The 14,488-nt window shown below is 36.5% G+C and overlaps 1 protein-coding gene across 8 annotated transcripts in view; it reads right to left on the reverse strand.

Annotated features, from left to right (window-relative positions):
* MBD5 (methyl-CpG binding domain protein 5) overlaps positions 1-14,488 on the reverse strand; it is a 459,856-nt gene that overhangs the window by 239,459 nt on the left and 205,909 nt on the right. For 7 of the 8 annotated variants that reach the window (XR_012375710.1, XR_012375707.1, XM_073884217.1 and 4 more), the window contains exon 3: positions 11,906-12,053. The exons of the other annotated variant lie outside the window; for it this stretch is intronic. The gene's annotated coding sequence lies outside the window, so the exon portion shown is untranslated. The remainder of the gene's footprint in view (positions 1-11,905; positions 12,054-14,488) is intronic. 8 annotated transcript variants of the gene reach the window in all.

Genomic DNA, 14,488 nt, shown 5'->3' on the forward strand with positions numbered 1-14,488 from the left:
GTGCTCATCATGATATATGTACTCTTAATTCCCTTCACCTATTTCATCCATTCTCCCATCCACCTCCCCTCTGGTAACCATCACTTTGTTCTTTATAGTTAAGAGTCTGTTTCGTTGTCTCGTTTTTGTTTGATTTTGTTTCTTATATTCCACATATGAGTGAAATCATATGGTATTTGTCTTTTTCTAACTGACTTACTTCACTTAGCATTATAAACTCTAGCCCCATTCACGTTCTTGCAAATGGCAAGACTGCATTTTTTGTTATGGCCAAGTAATATTTCATTGCCTATCTATACCACATCTTCTTTATCCATTCATCTATGTGTGGACACTTGGGTTGCTTCAATAATTTGGCTATTGTAAATAATGCTGCAATAAACATAGGGGTGCATATGTCTTTTCCATTTAGTGTTTTCATATAGTCTTTGGGTAAACACATAGTGGAATTACTGGATCACATAAAGTTCTATTTTAATTTTTTGAGGAACCTCCATTCTGATTTCCACTACGGCTGTACCATTTTGCATTCTAACCAAGAAGGCATGAAGGTTCCTTTTTCTCCACATCCTCCTCAAAACTTGTTTTATTTTTTATCTTAGCCATTCTGACAGGTGTGAGGTAATATCTCCCTGTGGTTTTGATATGCATTTCCCTCATGCTGAGTGATGTTGAGCATCTATTCATATATTTGTTGGTCATCTGCATATCTTCTTTGGAGAAATGTCTGTTCATGTCTTTGGCCCATTTTTCAATTAGATTATTTGGTTTGGGGGTGTTGAGTTGTATCAGTTCTTTACATATTTTGGATACTAACCCTTTATTGGATATGTCATATGCAAATACCTTCTCCCTTTCAACAGATTACCTTTTAGTTTTGTTGATTATTTCATTCACTGTGCAGAAGCTTTTTATTTTGATATAGTCCCAATAGTTTATTTTTTGTTTTGCCACCCTTACCATAAGAGACATATCTAGAAAAATGTTGCTATAACTGATGTCAGAGAAATTACTGCCTATGCTCTCTTCTACGATTTTATGGTTTCAGATATTACATTTAGGCCTTTAATCGATTTTGAGTTTATTTTTGTGTATGGTGTAAGAAAGTGGTCCAGTTTTTCCAACACCATTTGTTGAAGAGACTCTTTTTCCCATTGCATGTTCTTGCCTCCTTTGTCAAAGATTAATTAACCATATAATTCTGGGTTTATTACTGGGCTCTCTATTCTGTTCTACTGATCTATGTGTATGCTTTTGTGCCAGAACCATGCTGTTTTGATTACTACAGCTCTGTGGTATATCTTAAAATCTGGGATTATGATATCTCCAGTTTTGTTTTTCTTTTTCAAGATTCCTTTGGCTATTCAGGGTCTTTGGTGGTTCCATACAAATTCTGATTATTTGTTCTAATTCTGAAATTCTGAAAAATGCTTTTGGTATTCTGATAGGGATTGCACTAAATCTGTAGATTGCATTGGGTAGTATGCACATTTCTGCAATATTTTTTTCTTCCAATCCATGAGCATGGAATGTCTTTCCATTTGTTTGTGTCATCTTCAATTTCTTTCCTCAATTTTTTTTTTAAAGATTTTACTTACTTATTTGTCAGAGAGAGTGCAGTAGACAGAGGGAGAAGAGGCTCCCTGCTGAGCAAGGAGTGTGATGTGGGACTCGATCCCAGGACCCTGGGATTATGACCTGACCCAAAGGCAGATGCTTAACCAACTGAGCCACACAGGCATCCCTTCTCAATGTTTTATAGTTTTCAGAGTACAGGTCTTTTACCTACTGCTATGTATTTTATTATTTTTGGTGCAATTGTAAATGGGATTGTTTTCTTAATTTCTCTTTCTCTACATTATTAGTGTACAGAAATAAAACAGATTTCTGTAGGTTGATTTTGTATCCTGCAACCTTACTGAATTCATTTATCAGTTCTAGTAGGTTTTTGGTGGAGTCTTTAGGGTTTTCTATATATCGTTTCATGTCATTTGCAAAGAGTGAAATTTTTACTTCTTCCTTAGCAATTTGGATGCTTTTATTTATTTTTCTTCTCTGATTGCTGTGGCTAGGACTTATAGTACAATGTTGATTAAACGTGGTGAGAGTGGACATCCTTGTCTTGTTCTTGACCTTAGAGAAAAAGTTTTTCACCATTGAGTATGATGTTGGCTGTGGTTTCTTATATAGCCTTTATTATGAGGTATGTTCACTCTAAACCTCTTTTGTTGAGGGTTATTATCATGAATAGACGTTGTACTTTGTCAAATGCTTTTTCTGCATCTATTTAAATGATCATATGGTTTTCATCCATTCTCTTGTTGATGTGACATATGATGTTAATTGATTTGTGAATATTGAGCTAGCCCCTGTATCCCAGAAATAAATCCCACTTGTGGTGAATGATTTTTAAAAATGTATTGTTGAATTTAGTTTGCTAATATTTTTTGAGGATTTCTGCATCTATTCATCAGAGATATTAGCCTATAGTTTTCTTTTTTTGTAGTGTCTTTATGTTTTTGATATCAGGGTAATGCTGGCTTCACAGAATGAATCTGGAAGCTTTCCTTCCTCTTCTATTTTTTGGAATAGTTTGAGAGGAACAGGTGTTAATTGTTTACGTGCTCAGTAGAATTCACCCATGGAGCCATTTGGTCCTTAACTTTTGCTTGCTGGAAGATTTTTGATTACTGATTCAATTTCATGGTTGGTAATCAGTCTGTTCAAATTTTCTATTTCTTCCGGATTCAGTTTTGGGAGGTTATATGTTTCTAGGAATTTATCCATTTCTTCTAGGTTGTCCAATTTGTTGGCATATAATTTTCCATAATATTCTAATTCTTTGTAAATCTGTGGTGTTGGTTGTTATCTCTCCTTCTTCATTTCCAATTTTGTTTGAGTCCTCTCCAGTTTTTGATGAGATTGACTAAAGGTTTATCAATTTGGTTGATCTTTCTAAAGAACCAGCTATGGGTTCTATTGTTTTTTTTTTTTTTTAGTTTCTATTTTGTATATGTCTGCTCTAATCTTTATTATTTCCTTCCTTCTACTGATGTTGGGTATTGTTTGTTCTTTTTCTAATTCATTTAGGTTTATTTGAGATTTTTCTTGCTTCTTAAGGTAGGCCTGTATGGCTATAAACTTCCCTCTGAGAACAGGTTTTGCTGCATTTTGAAGATTTTGGACCATTGTGTTTTCATTTTCCTTTGTCTCTTTTTGATTTCCTCTTTGACTTCCTGGTTGACCCATCCATTGTTTAGTAGCATGTTATTTAACCTCCGTGTGTTTTTGGTCTTACCAGAGTTTTTTCTTGTGGTTGATTTTAAGTTTCATAGTGTTGAGAATAAAAAAGATGCATGCCATAGGACTCCAATCTTTTTGAATCTGTTGAGATTTACTCTGTGGCCTAACATGGGATCTATTCCAGAGAATGTTCCACGTGCACTTGAAAAGAATGTGTATTCCACTGTTTTAGAATGGAATGTTCTGAATATATCTGTTAGATCCATCTGGTCCAATGTGTCATTAAAAGCCACTGTCTCCTTTTTGATTTTGTGTTGGATGATCTATCCATTGACGTAAGTAGGGTGTTAAAATCCCCTACTATTACTGTTTTACTATTCATTACTTTTATGTTTGTTATTAGCTGCTTTATGTCTTTGGGCGCTCCCATGTTGGGTGCATATATATTTACAATTGTTATATCTTCTTGTTGGATTGTCCCCTTTATGATTATGTAGTGTTCTTCTTTGCTTTTGTTATAGTCTTTTTTTAAAATTCTGTTTTGCCTGATATAAGTATTGCTACCCTGGCTTTCTTTTCACTTCCATTTGCATGATAAATGCTTTTCCATCCTTTCACTTTCAATCTGCTTGTGTCTTTAGGTCGGAAATGAGTCTTGTAGGCAGGCAGCATGTAGATGGGTTTTGCTTTTTTATCCATTCTGTCACCCTATGTCTTTTGATTGGAATGCTTAGTCCATCTCCATTCTAAGTAATTATTGATAGGTATGTACTTATCGTCATTTTATTTCTTGTATTATGGTTGTTTTTGTAGTTCTTCTCTGTTCCTTTCTTCTCTTACTCTCTTCTCTCATGGGGTGCTGGATTTCTTTAGTGATATACTTGGATCCCTTTTTTTGCATATTTATCACCCGTTTTTTATTTGTGGTTATCATTAGGTTTATATGTGACATCTTATGCATACAGTAGTCTATATTAAGTTGATGGTTGCTTATGCTTAAACCCATTCTAAAAGCACTAAATTTTAACTCCTCTCCCCCCATGTTTTAGGTATATGGTGTGATACTTGACATCCTTTTACTTTATGAATCCCTTGATTTTTATATATATAGTTAATACTGCTGTTTTTGTGCATTCTACTTTTCTTCCTCCTGCATATGGTCTCTCTTTTCCACTCTAAGAGTTCCCTTGGAGCATCTGGGTGGCTCAGTCAGTTACGCATCCTACTCTTGATTTTAGTTCAGGTCATGATATCAGGGTTGTGAGATGAAGCCCTGCATCCGGCTCCATGCTCAGCCAGGAGTCTGCTTGGGACTCTCTCTCTCCTTCTCCCTCTGCCCCTTCCCCCACTCTTATGCTCTCTCTCTCAAATAAAAATCTTTGAAAAAATGTCACTTTAACATTTCTTGTAAGGGTAGTCTAGTCATGATGAATTCCTTTTGCTTTTGTTTGTCTGGGAAACTCTTTGTCTCTCCTATTCTGAATGATGGCCTTGCTGGGTAGAGTATTTCTGGTTGCAGGTTTTTTTCCTTTGAACACTTTGTACTATATCACACCACTCTCTTCTGGCTTGCAAAGGTTTTGCTGAAAATCAGCTGATAGCCTTATGAGGTTTCCCTTGTATGTAACTGTTTTCTTTTCTCTTGCTGCTTATATAATTCTCTCTTTATCAGTACGTTTTGCCATTTTAATTACTATGTGTCATGGTGTGGTCCTCTTTGGGTTGATTTTGTTGGGGGCTCTCTGTGCCCCTTGGATCTGGATTTCTGTTTCCTTCTCCAGATTTGGGAAGTTTTCAGCTATTAGTTCTTCAAATAGATTTTCTGCCCACTCTTCTCCCTCTTCTTCTTCTAGGATCCCTATAATGTGAATGTTATTATGAATGATGGTGTCGTTGAGTTCCCTTAATCTATTTTCATTTTAAAAATATTTTTTCTCTTTCCTGTTCAGTTTGATTGCTTTCTATTACTCTGTCCTCCAGGTCACACTGATCCATTCTTCTGCTTCCTCTAGTCTATTATTTATTCCCTCTAGTGATTTTTAATTTAGTTATTGAGTTCTTCATCTCCTATTTGTTCTTTTTTATGCTTTCTATTCTTTTTTAAGGGTCTCACTGAGGCCTTCCACTCTTTTCTCAAGTCCGGCGAGTATCTTATGATCATTATTTTAAATGCACTATTAGCTATATTACTTACCTAGGTTTCATTTAGCTCTCTTGCTGTGATTTTGTCCTATTCTTTCATTTAGGACATATTCTTCTGTCTCATTTTGTCTACCTCTCTGTATGTGTTTCTATGTGATAGGAAATGTCAGCTGTATCTTCTGCTCTTGAAAGTAGTGGCCTTACAAAGAAGAGATCTTGTAGTGCCCTGCAATGTAATGTTCCCTGTTCACCAGAACCTGGTGTTTCAGGGGTGTCTCCTGTATGTGTTGCATGTGCCCTGCTGTTGGGGCTCTGCTGCATTTGTCTTCAGTTCACTTGTCAGCAATGGCTATCTTTGCCTGTTAGGGCATGGTTTGGTCCCTGTGTCGTTAGTGGGCCAGTGTGGGGCCACCTTGGGCTTGAGCTGAATTAGAGCAGGCATTTGCCAGAGCTGTGGTAACAGTGAACTGCAGTGCTCTCTCCCTGTGTTGTTCCCTGAAAAGCTTTTATTGATGAGTGGGGCCTGCAGTCAGACCAGAAGTCTAACTCTAGCCCACTAGGGGTCATAGTGGGACTGGTGTGTATGGTTATCTTTCCCTCTCCCCCCAGGACAAGAGTCATTTTGAAGTGGTGCTCACCCCTGTTGTACAATGCCACATTTGTGGCACCACTTTGGATCGACTCCTCCTGAGGGCAGGTCTGCAGGAGAATGCAGGGGCAAGGCTTGTGGGTCCAGCAAGGTTTGTACTGGTGCGCCATGGGGAAGGATCTGCTGCTGATTCAGAAAACTCCTGCCCCTGGGCTGGAGGGGATGAGTCTGTAGGAGAGCACGGGGGGGTTGGGCGGAAGGTGACATGCTATTAGCAAGGTCCATGGGAGGAGACCTGCAGCTGCCTGGGAAAACTCCTGCCCAAGCTAGGATAGAGGGGCTAAATCTGCAGAAAAGAGGGGGTGGGATGTGCTATTAGCAAGACAGTGTTTATGTTGCACTGATTCTTACGGGTGTCCATTTACCTAGGCTAGGGGTGGGGGAGTGAAGTGGTGCCCACTAGCTCTTTTGTTATTGGAGAAATCTCCAACAGATCCCTGCCCCTCCAGCACATACTCTGAGATTAGTAAACAAATCTCCCTCCCTTATACCCCAGGCATTTTTCAATTGCTGCTTCTAAGCTATATTTCAGCAGGGTTGGTTGTTATTCTGTCTCTTTAAGGGTGGGGACTCTATGTTCATTTTGAAAGATTAAGAATATTTTTAAATTTGAATTTAAAGTGAATTTCCTATTCATGAAAATAAAAAGTGGCCCTGGTTTGAATCAAAATTAGCAAAGGAAAAACTAACTCAGTTCATTTACAAAGTGTAACTACCAGTACAATTATAAATATAAATACAATACCACCTCTAAAGTCTTTAGAGAATCTTATTTGTTGATATATGTAATATGGATACAAGCCTTAATCATAAAACTGTAACTCTATTATTTGAACTCTGAGCTCAAGTAAACAAACAAAATGGTAGATATTGTTTTATAATTAAAAAAAATATAGCTATAGAGTACATGGGCAAAAGTGTTATCAAGAAATTATGTTCAAGAAATGGTATTGCCGGGGCGCCTGGGTGGCTCAGTTGTTAAGCATCTGCCTTTGACTGAGGTCATGATCCCAGGGTCCTGGGATCGAGTCCCGCATCGGGCTCCCTGTTCAGCGGGAAGTCTGCTTCTCCCTCTCCCACTCCCCCTGCTTGTGTTCCCTCTCTCGTTGTGTCTCTCTCTCTCTGTCAAATAAATAAATAAATCTTAAAAAAAAAAGAAATGATATTGCCAAATCATTATAAGCAAAATATGTACATCTACTCATAGACCATATCTTGTCACAAGTGAAACAACTTCTTTCCCAGGAAAAGAAAATTCTCTTGTTTTTAGAATCAATTTTTCTGCCCTAACTTTATTCTCAGTTCAAAAACATATATTAGAGAGTGTTATTTGAAAATTGTGTCACCTCCCAAAAATGTGTTTAAATCCTAATTCTTGACACCTGAATGTGAACTTGTTTGCAAATAGGGTCTTTATAGATGTAATCAAGTTAAGATGAGGTCATACTGAATTATGGTGGGCTCTAATCTAATATGACTGTGTCCTTATAAAGAAGAGCCGAAGAGACAAAGAAACCCGGGGAGAAAACAATGTGATGAGGGAGGCCGAGATTGAAGTAATGAGTTTATAAACCAAAGAATGCCAAGGATTGCCAGGCAACACCAGAAGCTAAGAGAAAGGCATCTAACAGATTCTTCCTTAGAGCCTTCAAAAGAGCATGGCCCTGCAGACAACTTGATTTTGGACTGTTGGCTTCAAGAATTGTGAAAGAGTAATTCTTTAAAATTTGAGCCATCCAGTTCATGGTAATTTGTTACAGCACAACTAGTAAACTAATATAAAGACCCAAACTACTGTTTACTTTTATTTTTCTAGTGTAAATATTAGTTTCTCAGACTAAGCATCTGATCAATGTATACATAAAAGATACTTAAATTCTTTTTTTTTTTTTTTGAAGAAGAAAATTCTTCAAATCACTCTGCCTTGCCCATGGATTATTTCTCCAAATAATAGTGGTTGATACAAAGTTCAAATTTTACAACAGGCAGTGAGTCCATGAACACTCAAGTAAAATTACTTGCAAAATTTGGAATGTACATTCAAAGACTCAAAGGTTAACAATAATTTTTTTAACTACATTTTTAAACAGTGAATTTTTTTTAGGCTCTGTTTTTTTTATTTATTTAAATTTTGTTAGTTAACATACAGTGCAATATTGGTCTCTGGAGTAGAATTCAGTGATTTCATCACTTATATACGACAAGTGCCCTCTTTAATACCCATCCACCCATCTAGCCCATCCCCCACCCACCTCCCTCCAACAACCCTCAGTTTGTTCTCTGTCATTAAGACTCATTTATGAAAAAAAAAAAAGAGTCTCTTATGGCTTGGGGCGCCTGGGTGGCTCAGTCAGTTAAGCATCTGCCTTTGATTCAAGTCATGATCCCAGAGTCCTAGGATCAAGCCCCATGTCAGGCTCCCTGCTCAGTGGGGAGTCTGCTTCTTCTTCTCCCTCTGGCCCTCCCCCCATCTCAAATGAATAAAGTCTTTTTTTTTCTTTAAAAAAAGGAAAGAAAACAGTGAATATATGGAAAGGAGTAGAGGAAAAAAAAAGAGAGAGGGAAACAAGCCATAAGTGACATTTTTTTTTTTTAAGATTTTATTTATTTATTTGAGATAGAGAAAGCAGGAGTGAGGGGGAGGGGCAGAGGGAGAAGGAAAAGCGGACTCCCCGCTGAGCAGAGAGCCTGACATGCAGCTTGATCCTAGGACTCTGGGATCATGACCTGAATCAAAGGCAGATGCTTAACTGACTGAGCCAACCAGGTGCCCCCATCTGTTTTCTTTCTTAAACTCCACATATGAGTGAGATCAGATGGTATTTGTCTTCTCTGACTGACTTATTCCACTTAGCATAAGATACTCTAGTTCTATCACATTGGTGAAAATGGGAAGATTTCATTCTTTTTGATGGCTGAATAATATTCCTGTGTGTGTGTGTGTGTGTGTGTGTGTGTGTGTGTACACACACATATATATATATATACATATATATACCACAACTTCTTTATCCATTCATCAGTCGATGGACATTTGGGTTCTTTCCATAATTTGGCTACTGTTGATAATGCTGCTATCAACATCAGGGTGCATGTATCCCTTTGAATCTAAACAGTGATTTTTCTTATAAATTGCATTTTCACATGTTTCAACATAAACTGCTTGTCGGGAAAATTCAATGAATACAATTTAGTAGCAGTATGACAACAAAATGATGTAAAAGAAATTTGGCATGAGTATAATGGACAAATTCATTATTTCTTTTGTAAGAGTTGAGCTGGCCATTAGGAAACCTGTTTTCAATCATTTTACAAAAAGTAGAATAACTATATCACCTATTTATTGAATTATGATCTAGGCAAGTGCTAAATACCCACGATATTTACTTAAAAGATGTACAAATTGGGAGTCAAAGAGAACCAGTAATTTGTCTAGGGTCACAAAGCTGGTAGGTGTGGCAGAGTTGTGGTTGATCAGTTTTTGTTGTTTTTTTTTAAGATATTATTTATTTTTTGACAGAGAGAGAGACAGCGAGAGAGGGAACACAAGCAGGGGGAGCGGGAGAGGGAGAAGCAGACTCCCCGCTCAGCAGGGAGCCTGATGTGGGGCTTGATCCTAGGACCCCAGGACCATGACCTGAGCTGAAGGCAGACACTAAACAACTGAGCCACCCAGGCACCCCAACCACTGATTAGTCAGTCTTAATATGTTCTTTGAATTTGTGTTTTTATATAGCAGACTTGTAAGTCATACCTGGTATGTTCTAATTGCCTTTCAAAGTACTAAAAGTTTTTACAACCTTAGTATTCAAATAAGCCTTAAAATATGGGAAATAAATGAAATAGCACTTTTGATGAGAATTATAAGTATCTGTGGCTTATTAATGACATGGTCATAAACAGAATCAATTCAAAGAGAACAAAGGGCTAGTTCTTAATATAAGGTGGAAGAAATATAAATTAGAGCTATCTGACATAAGATACATTGCTGTGGTTAAAGAATAACTTAAGATCAAAATAGGATATGTGAATGAGTTAAAAAAGGAAATATTAGAGAACAAAATTTGATAAAATAGGTTGCTCATGGAGAAGCACTGTTTACAGAAACTATTTCTATTAATTTAGCAATGGTCAATTTTAAGTATTTCCCTTTTTAAAAAACTATTTATTTATTTTAGAAAGAGAAAGCACACGAGTGGGAGGAGGGGCAGAGGGAGAGGGAGAGAGAGAATCTCCAGCAGACTGCCCATTGAGCACAGAGCCCACCATGGGGCTCAATCCCATAATCCCAAGATCATGACCTGAGCGTAAATCAAGAGTCGGACACCCAACTAATTGAGCCACCCAGGCGCCCCATTAAAATTTTTCTTAAAATAGTGAAGTTAATTATATCAAACTAAGGAAAGATTTAAATCGAGATTAAAGTATAAGAAAACCTGTTTTAGAAACGATTACTAAAACTACGCAAAGGGTTATTAGAAAGAACTTCCTACTCCCGAGAGCTGTTATACTAGATTGGTTTGCTGAAGGAAGTAGTGGAAACTATTTCTTTAAAGATCCTTAGGAACAGAAGGCATACATTACCAGCAGCTCAGAAAGGGTTAGGTGTGTCTCTGTCAGAAGGCAGCCAGTGGATAACCACTCTTGGTTCTATAAAGCCCAGTGACTACACAATAATGCTATTCTTATAACAGGGAGGCAAGGGCAACACAGCTGCTTTTTCCTTTCTTTGGTGATCAGGATTTGCTTTCCAAAAAGTTCCAGAATAATTTGAATGTAATTAGATGAAATTTTCCCCAACAGAAAAGCAAGAATTAATTTTGACTCTAGTTACTGAAAAAAAACTCAGAAGCTCTACACTGGGCTTTTTAAACATTTATGTTCTCCTTTACTTGGAAAAGTGTTCCTCTATGTACAACTTAAAAAGCAGACTGGTTTGGTTTGCTAGATTACCTTAGGCTTATGAGTTGAATTAATACTAAACAAAAAATTGTGAGCACATCTACAGTTTCTTTGTTTGTATAAAATCCTTTGAAAAATTCAATTTTTGTGCATTCTACTTAAATTTTATGAGTTTATTTTTATTTCATCTTATATTCATCTACTTAAGTCTTTATATTTCATGAAGGTGGAGAAGGCAGATTCCTTATATTTATAATTTTTTTCTTTAAAATACAGTTAATTTCTTTCCAAGCAAACTTTCCCTTTAACTGGTAATGTAATTAATTTCAATTTTGAAGATGGCACTGTGGTCCACAATCCTTGGTTGACTGTTCTTCCAAGAGCAATAAGAGCTGCTGGAAAAGGAACTAAAAGTTCCATAAGTTCTTTTGATGCAGGATTCTTATAAAATATAAAGCTGTGAGGAATGTAAAGGGATTACTTCCTAAGATTTTGGAGCACTTCAGAATAGTTGTTAAAAATAAGTGAGAAAAAATGCTGGAATTAAACAAAAAAATTTCATAAATGGTGTGGATAATCCCAAAATAAACAAAAAATAATTCCAACTTCCCGAACTATTTAGTATTTGTATTTAGATGATTATGTGTCCAAGAAGGATACAAACGGCACTGTTTTCAAACATGGGTACTTAATTTCTGTTATTTAAATTTTTATTTTGTATTTAAGGATTTAATGCAGCTCTATATTATGAAATACAATATGCAAAAAGAGCTTAATGTAGCTTTTGACATGCAATAATGCTCAGGAAAAAAGAAAAGGAAGAGAGAAATAGCTATATTAGCTATGCTTAATATATAAAATTTCTATATTAAAGAACACTGTTTTTCTTCATTAAAATGCAAGCTAAAACTACCTGTTTCCACATACTTAACAACAGAAAACTCATAATATAAACATTTCATTGCTTGCCTCCAAAAAACTGTTGACATCCTCTGTGGCCATCTGCCAAGGTGGTCATTACTTTGTGTGTGATGGAATTAGAGAAGTATCAGGGTTCTATGGATTGATGAAAGAAAATATTCTGTGCTCTTGGCTTCTGGTATTTATTTCCTTGGTCCTGTTAAAAAGGAAAGAAGAGTGAACTTACCAAGTCTGAACGGATAGCCAGTTATTCTGTATTTCTTTAGATTCACATTTAAGGACATTTTGAGAGTTTTACGAGTTCTCATTAAGAATCATAGAATTTTAGCCTTACACACAAGACTTGCTAAATTCAAGAATGCAGTAAGAAAGAGCTATGTCAATCAGATGATTCGATTCCCACACTTTGCACTATAGGAAACTGAAATCCAGACAGGTTAAACAACTCAACCAAAGTTACTGTAGTGGCAGAGTTAGCATGAGAAAACAGTTCTTATTACTCCCAGTTCAAGGCTTTTTCATCTGGTTGTCTCTCAACAGGTACAAGAGAAGAATCTTTTTTTTTTTTTTTTTAAGATTTATATATTTTGAGAGAGAAAGAGAGAATGAGCAGAGGGAGAAAATCTTTCAAGCAGACCCTGCCAAGCAAGGAGCCCGACATGGAGCTCAATCCCACAACCCATGAGATCATGACCTGAGCCAAAACCAAGAGTTGAACGTTTAACCAACTGAGCCACCCAGGTGCCCCAAGAGAAGAATCTTTGGAGGAGGAAGGGAGACTGGGAAAAGCATTATCATGACCAAGCTAACTTCTCAGCCTTAATGCTGAGCGAAAATTCTAGAAACAAAAAACACAATAGTTTAATGGTATTTAGATTAATTCATAGCACAGGACTTGCTCAAATAAATATTTTATTAAAGTATGACTAAGATATTGTTTTATTAATAAAATAAAATTTCACCATTAAATTTCTGAATTTCACTCAGAGCCATGGTCATTTATTTTTCTAAATCCTTACTACTGTAACAATCTATCATCCACATAGCAAAAGAATGGTATTTTTATTAGAGTAACAGAGTGACATTTTTAAAAAGAAAATTGGATTTTAGACTGCCTTGCTCAAAACTCTCCAAAGATTTCCCATAGCAGTTAGGATAGGGTCTTACCCTATGTGACATGATTGGGCCTCTGTTTACCTGTCAGCCTATCTCACCACTTTTCCCTTGTTTGGTATTCTACAGCCTTAGTGGCCTTCTTGTTCTTCCTCAAATATGCTAGGCACACTTTTGGTTTATGTCTTTGACCTTGGTCTTCCCTCAGACTGGCACACTTTTCCCCAGATAGCCACATGTTTGTCCCAATAACTGAAACACTCTTTTCTTTTCCTTTGAGAGCTCCATTGCCTGTTTCAAGAATCTGCTCAAAAGTCACTTCCCAGAGAGGCCTTCTCTTACTATGTAGCCAAGCAACCTCCACTCTCAACCCCCATTCTTTATACCCATACCTGCTTCATTTTCATTCATAGTATTTATAATTTCTAAATGTTATATAGCCCAACACAATCCTTACAGTGACCAGATGTGTTTTGGAATTAAGTATTATTTGAGTTTTTAAAGGCAATATGGTACATGTGCTGTAATTATGTAACATGCTCCTCTTCCCTCTGTATCTGAGAGGTCTAGTAGGTTAATACATCTATAGGAAAACATATATTCATTCTAGGTGGAATTTTTTAAAAAGGCAATAAATAGCCTCATATCACTTTTACTACTAAACGAGGTAAGATTAGGTCAGGTTTTACCACGATATGAATTACAAACACTTTCAATTTCAGAGCTTTTTGATTTTGGAATTGCACAGAAGATATTATAGAATATCCTACCTATTGTTTGTGGAATATTCTACATATTAATTTGTTTATTGCCTGTCTCTCCTGTATGTTTGTGTCCATCACACGCAAAGGAATGAGCACTTGGTATGCTCACCAGACCAAGGATTATTTTTTTTTACTGTATGCCCAGTGCCTAACAGATAAGTATTCAATCAGTATTTGCTTCTGTAAGGACTCATTGTTTTTGCTTTTTACATTATAAGTAAATCCTACCCTATAATGTAGTTCCTCTCAATTGAAGGAATAGTAAGAAAGCATTTTAAAAACTTCTTAAAATTATTTCTTCTTTTAAGGTTCACTAAAAGAAAAAAACATGATAAATGGCATTTCAATAAAACTATAGGAAACAACACCTGGGCTGTATGATACAGTGAGCTAGAATTCCACAGATCTAGGTTTGCCCTTCTCTGCATTCTTGTTTTCTATTTAGTTCCTTATCTATCGGTCATCCATCCATCTTTATCCATCTAGCTCTTTCTCTTTCATTTGGATATCTTACCATTCTTGGCCCAATGCATTATCTGTAAAACAAGAGGACTGAACTCAGTGGTCTTTAGCAGTTCTGTGATTCCACTTAACAGTTAAATAATTGAGGTAGTAATCACTCTGACTATCCCAGAAGTTGGCTTACCAGTCTGAGAGACACATAATCTTGCTCATCTAATCATAGTAACAAAAAGAGACTAGTTTTAAATTAAATTTAGCATGTGTGTTCAACACCAACGAAATGACACATGTC

Source organism: Callorhinus ursinus, unplaced genomic scaffold, assembly GCF_003265705.2.
Source record: "Callorhinus ursinus isolate GAN/ISIS: 27379988/994484 unplaced genomic scaffold, GSC_fseal_2.0 scaffold2, whole genome shotgun sequence".
NCBI classification, from domain to species: domain Eukaryota; kingdom Metazoa; phylum Chordata; class Mammalia; order Carnivora; family Otariidae; genus Callorhinus; species Callorhinus ursinus.